Below are 5,724 nucleotides of genomic sequence, written 5' to 3'. Positions count from 1 at the left end.
GACGAGGTGATTCTCGCTAAACTCTATGGATAATGTAAAAGAATTAGATGGGTTCTCCTCTTGGAGAGGTTGCCAATGATTGCAACCAGAAGAGTTTTAAAAATGGAAAGAGGTTTATTACTTGCACCAAGTAAGGCAAACCTGTAGTTAAGCACAAAGCAATGATCTTGCCAAACGGAGATAGCAGGACAGTTCCACCACGCGACCTCTTCGTACTCAGACAGGAAAGCCTGTGTAGGGATGGGTGTGTTCCTGAGCGTGCTCATTTTAAAACATGCATTTCTGAGAATATTCAGTCGAGGGTAATAACTCACGTGTTCACAGTGGAAGATGTTAGGTACTTTCCTTGTAAGTTTCTCAAAGAGTTTTAGCTGAAACAAAAAGGAAGAACTCTGAAGGTGTGCTGACAGTCTTCAAAGGCTAGGCAGTTCTCTCTGCCATATGTACAGGAGCTTGCCCTAAAAGTATCTGCCTCATTTAAAAAGCAATTGCCAAGACGAGACTAAGGTGATGAGATAACCCGAGTGTCAGGTACTAAGGACAGGCATTTTTCATTGCACAGATTTTTTTACCAATTTTGTTCAAATTGGGTTCAATACTGATAGAGGGGGAGAAACAAGTTCAAAGCCTAGGAATAGGAAATTTTGGCCAAAAGAGAGATTCTTGGTCAAAATAGATTCTCCCTCAAGCCTCAAGAAGTAATACAACACTGTTGACCTTTGGTTTTAGTTAAATGGAACCCACTTTGAATTTATCTCCAGAACAGTAAAATAAATTTGTGATGTTTAAAGCCATTATGTTTATGGAAAAATTTTTGGCTGCAGTAAAATAATGCATCTAATACCCATATATCACACACCAAACTCTGAAGAAATTATATAATTAAGCAAACTTTTAGATGACTTCCCTGTTCCTTATAATTATTCTTTTTGTTCTACCTAAGACATTGTTTCTTTCCACTGGTAATTAATGTATGCTGTTCAAGAAATAACTTTAAAAACCTATGTGCAATAACAGGAACTTGTTCCATTGTAACACAAAACTCTGACAGTTTAAAATCTTTTATAATCTAATAAATTAAGTGTCCTCTGACCCTCGAGGCAGTATTCTGTCTACTGCTTGTTTCCTCTTTTTTCCTTCTCCTCTTTGTTTTCCTAGACCAAAGAGCATAGTGGTTGAGAGTGCATCTGAATCAATAAAATACTTGACCAATTGAATTATTCAGCCTACTTCTTGGATTGGATACTACAATGCAACTGAAGAAAGTTTCAAATAGTTTGGTAAATATCTGTCTCGATAAAGTTTATTTCAGATGCAAAAGCTCATTCTGGGAAGTTAGAAGCATGAGGCTTGTATGAGATGGTAGAATTGGAACAGCAAAGGTAACACTAGATCTAGAGTCAAGGAACCAACAGAGCACTGTTCTCTCTTCCACATGGTGCATTTCAGTCCTGAGTTCAGGTACTTAATCCAGGGATAAGGCATAAGCTTGTCACTTTCATCCACTCAGAATTCTATGCTCTTATATGCACTCATTTTCACTGAAAACACTTAAAGAAATTTAGTCTTCAAACATATGAGGGCTCATGAAAATCTCATTTCCTACTGAGACATTTACATAAAGTTCATTGGCTAAACTACAAAGAAGTGATTTAGTTGGAAATATGTGGAGAAAGTTAGTAGTGTAGATCGGAATCCATCAAGTAGAAAAAAGGAAAGTCTCTTTTGCAAAAAACTTTTTTCTTCATTATGATCTGTGATAATACCCTGTGATAGAGAATTGGAAAACACCCTTAGTTGTTAAAACACCAGTATTAAAAATCCATCTACCTCAGGTCCTTGTTGATTTGAAATTCTATGCAAGCCAGCAAGAAACATGATCAAGGTTCTGAAAGTTAAACTGACACCTTGGCATGGATATTGTTTAAATGATTCTCAGTTTCACTCTTCTAGCAAAGAAAGCACCCCTCATTTTTTGAGTTGATTTTCTTTCTCTCTGCCTATGTAAAAGCATTGAAATAGGAGATATAAATCAAACCTTCTGGCTGTCTCTAAGACACAAGCCAGGAGACAGTTTCCTGAGTAATGAACTCAGGGAGTATGTGAGTTTAAATTTAGGAGAACAAATTGACACACAAATGTATGTTCAGAGATGATTTATATTGTGTCTGTATGACAGCTCCGCAACACTTCACAAGATTAAAATGGGGAAATAAAAAAATTGAAGCAGAAAGTAAAATGACCACTGTCAGGTTCAAGGATTAACTCCAAGGAGACTGAAACTGCTGACCAAATTAACATTTTCTTAGTCTCTTATACTGACATTATGCTTCCTATTTGCTGGCTGATTTGAAGTAGCTTTACACATATAAATAAAAATAGATAGAGATATACATATAGATTTTTTTCTGTAACACTTGAGATAAAATCCAGGGCCTGCCCAGGGTGAGGCGAACACATAGCATCAAGCTCTCCCCCCACACTTAATGTCATTTTCAAATATGTCAATCCTGAAACATGCATTTCTTTGGGAAACAAATGAAACGGCAAAGGTAATGCCAGCTGCTGTAACAAGAGCACAGCTATAAGAAACAAAGCAACGGAGTTCTATTTTCTGGTCCAAAGTCAAAAAGTTCTGTTTCTTATTCAGGAAACATGTGGAGATGCGTGTTCCAGGTCAGTAGACAGCTGTCCTTCGTGAAGGAATCAGACCACCAAGTCCCTGTGTTTACGGCTCTGTTAGCCTCAGCGCTCCTGAGACTATCACAATTTTGTGCATCCAAGTGGCAAAGGGGAGGAGGTTGAAGGCTTCGTATGAGTTTCGTTCCTGAAAACGATCTGTGTCACTTAACATCACACATTGTTGGTTTAATATGTGTCATATGAGCACTTGAAACTGCAAAGAAGCCAGACAAACACAGCCCTCACACCGGTCCAAGAAGAAAAGCAAGTAGATGGCCAGCTGCCTAGAACGTGGCTGCAGAGACGCTCACCCAGCCAGCCAAGGAAGGGCTGTGCGGCGTCCTCCTCAGTCCCTGCCTGGACTGTATCTACAATGGACTGCAGTGTTGACCAGCTCCAAATCATGGATGTAATCATGCAATTAATTCATTCCAAAATTTCCTTTGGAAAAAAAAAAGAATTCTGAAAAAATGAAATTAGTCTTTGAAGACAATACAACTTACTGATAAAATCTAAAGTTTTCAAAGTTTTAATTTACAGTTTAATATTCTTTCAACCACAATTCATAAACTAGTATTTGATTTTCATCGCAAGCTCTTTCTTGTATTTATTAAAGTTAAAAATTAATAACCACTAGAAGTTTGGGGAAATGATAAAAAGTTAAGAATTTTGTCTATTAAGAATACATTATATTACATTATTTTGATATATTTGATGCTACAGTATATGAAGTTATACTCAAAGATTTCAAGGAAAGAGACAATATGGTAACTACTTTTATGTCAGGATTGTCTTGTGGTGAAACACTACTTTGCTTAAATGGTTATGTTTTGATCTGCGCTGTTTTGCTGTTATGCCCTCTTTTATCTCAATCTCCATTTTATTATTTACTTTTTTATTTTTATCCTTTTAATTAAGGGAAAAATAAATTTAAAAATAGCAGGATATATTATAGTAACCCACTTTGACTTTCCATTATCTTGATTTAAAGCCCTTTATTGCTCTCACCATCTTGTTTTGACTGATGTTCCTCTATTCTGTTTTGCTTGATGGTACCAGGTTCGAAAGTTTAGGCAACAGCTGTGAAGATAGTGGGATTCATTATGATGCCCATTCTGGTTGACTATTATCTACTTTTGAAGACCTATAATGTCTCCGATGTTTTGGTTTTTTTGGTTTTGTTCTTTACTGTTTTGTTCAATTTTATTATAACTGATGATATAGGCAATTCTATTAGAGATAACGGGAGGCATTATGGTAACCATCGTTGATCACCTTGTATTATGCTTTTACATTATCTATTATGTCCATCCTTTTGATTTGACTGGCTCTGTTCTGTTATGTCACATTTGGTTCTACTCTCTTCCAAAAAAGTAATAAGAACTGTGGGACCAACAAAACCCAAAATGGGTAATTGTCATTGTACAAAAGAGAGGAAAAGAAAGTGCTCTAAACGATATAACTACATGTATATTTAAGTGTATAAGATAGATAATGATATTACTGAGTTTTGTTGGATCGTTGAATAGAACTGTTTGCAATCTCACTGTTGGAATGTTCACTTTATAAGCTTTAATTTTGTAACTTGAACAATTATTTCTAAGATGACAATATGTAATCCATTAACTAGTGATTTCCTACTGTTAATTTTTTTCTGTAATCTGTATAACTTGTACCCTTTCTCTGCTTTTTTTTCTTTTTCTCCTTAAATAAAATTTTTTAAAAAAGAATACATTATAGGAAATAAGTAAGGTGGTCAATAATTTAAAATCAGACAGCTTCAACTTTGTAATGAAGACTACTTTTAAATGTAATCTCACTCTTAGCTGACTCACACTTCCTATACTTGACTAAATGTAGCAATAACGTTTATAAATACATAAGAATCTAAGTACTTTCCTTTTTTTGTAAACTGTAATATGATCTTTTCATTCTGTACAACCAGTGATTTCAAGTACCAAATGAAATTAATGACTACTTATTTTCAGCAGGAAGTGTTCAATACCAATTATGTTAAAGAAACATTGTCATTTTCTTGGCAGACTCTTTTTCATATGGACACAAAGAACATTACTTCTATCGCCAGGTTAAATCATTTAGCAAGCTTAATTGAACTCGATAGCTAACATCCTATTAGATTCACCATGATTTAGTGGTATTTGTTTATTGACTCACAAATATTTATTGAGACTCAAGTGTTAGAAAATACACTAAATACAAAGCTTATATCTAAAGGACTTGCACTCTTATTGAAATGTTTTCCAGTATTTATTTGCTTTGCTTATTTGATATTAGCTTGGGATTAATAATTCCTAATTAATTCAAAGCCAGTGAATGCTTTGACGTTTAATGGTGCAGAGTTATGATATTTCAGGGAATTCTGTTGAGAAATTTAAATATGAAGGTATTTGTCCACTGGGTAAAAAGTAAGACTCAGTCTCTGTGGAAAACACAAATAAGGAGGTATACATAAAATGCAAATACTACCAAGATTTTACCAAAAATTATTTAATATATTCTTACATTTGGCTCTATCAAAAATGCCATCAACAGAATCTCTTATTTTTGCTTTGTGTCCTGACTGAAACATAAGAAGCTTGGTCAAAATTTCAGTTTAAGAATCCTATGTAGCAGTTGTTTTGTTTTGTTTTGTTTTGTTTTTTGTTTTGTTTCTGTTCCAAGGACTGGTTAGTGATTTGAATTTAAGGTGAAATTAGAGATCTGCTTTTCTTTCTTGGCTGCGCCTAATCAGCTATCATTTGTTTATCTAAAAGGAAACATCAACTCCCCAATTTGCTCTCTAAAATTGTTTGTTGTAGTTCCCCACTGGACTGGAAGGCACCATCTGCTTTCATGGCAGTGATGGTGAAGGGGGAGAGGCTGGGAAATGTACTCCGGAGAGCTCTGAACGAGGTCCTGCCTGGAGAAGCGTGGAGTAGTCAGTGCACGACTGTGGGTTAAACGCAGGTCAAACCAGGTAGAGTGTCAGTGAACAGACTCACATGTGCGAGCCAAGGAACTCTTAGAGAACAGGTATATTCA

At 35.4% G+C, this 5,724-nt stretch overlaps 1 long non-coding RNA gene across 1 annotated transcript in view; it reads left to right on the top strand.

Moving 5' to 3' along the window:
* LOC111758388 (uncharacterized) overlaps positions 1-4,761 on the top strand; it is an 80,942-nt gene extending 76,181 nt beyond the window's left edge. Inside the window, exons 3-4 of the long non-coding RNA XR_002792569.2 lie at positions 1,159-1,280; positions 2,651-4,761. This is a non-coding gene — a long non-coding RNA (uncharacterized LOC111758388). The remainder of the gene's footprint in view (positions 1-1,158; positions 1,281-2,650) is intronic.
* Positions 4,762-5,724: the final 963 nt, after the last annotated feature.

Source organism: Cavia porcellus, unplaced genomic scaffold (assembly GCF_034190915.1).
Source record: "Cavia porcellus strain 051 isolate PalLab524CR breed Dunkin Hartley unplaced genomic scaffold, mCavPor4.1 scaffold_27, whole genome shotgun sequence".
Taxonomy (NCBI): domain Eukaryota; kingdom Metazoa; phylum Chordata; class Mammalia; order Rodentia; family Caviidae; genus Cavia; species Cavia porcellus.
The sequence above is the reverse complement of the archived record's forward strand: the minus strand, read 5'-3'. Positions and strand labels throughout refer to the sequence as shown.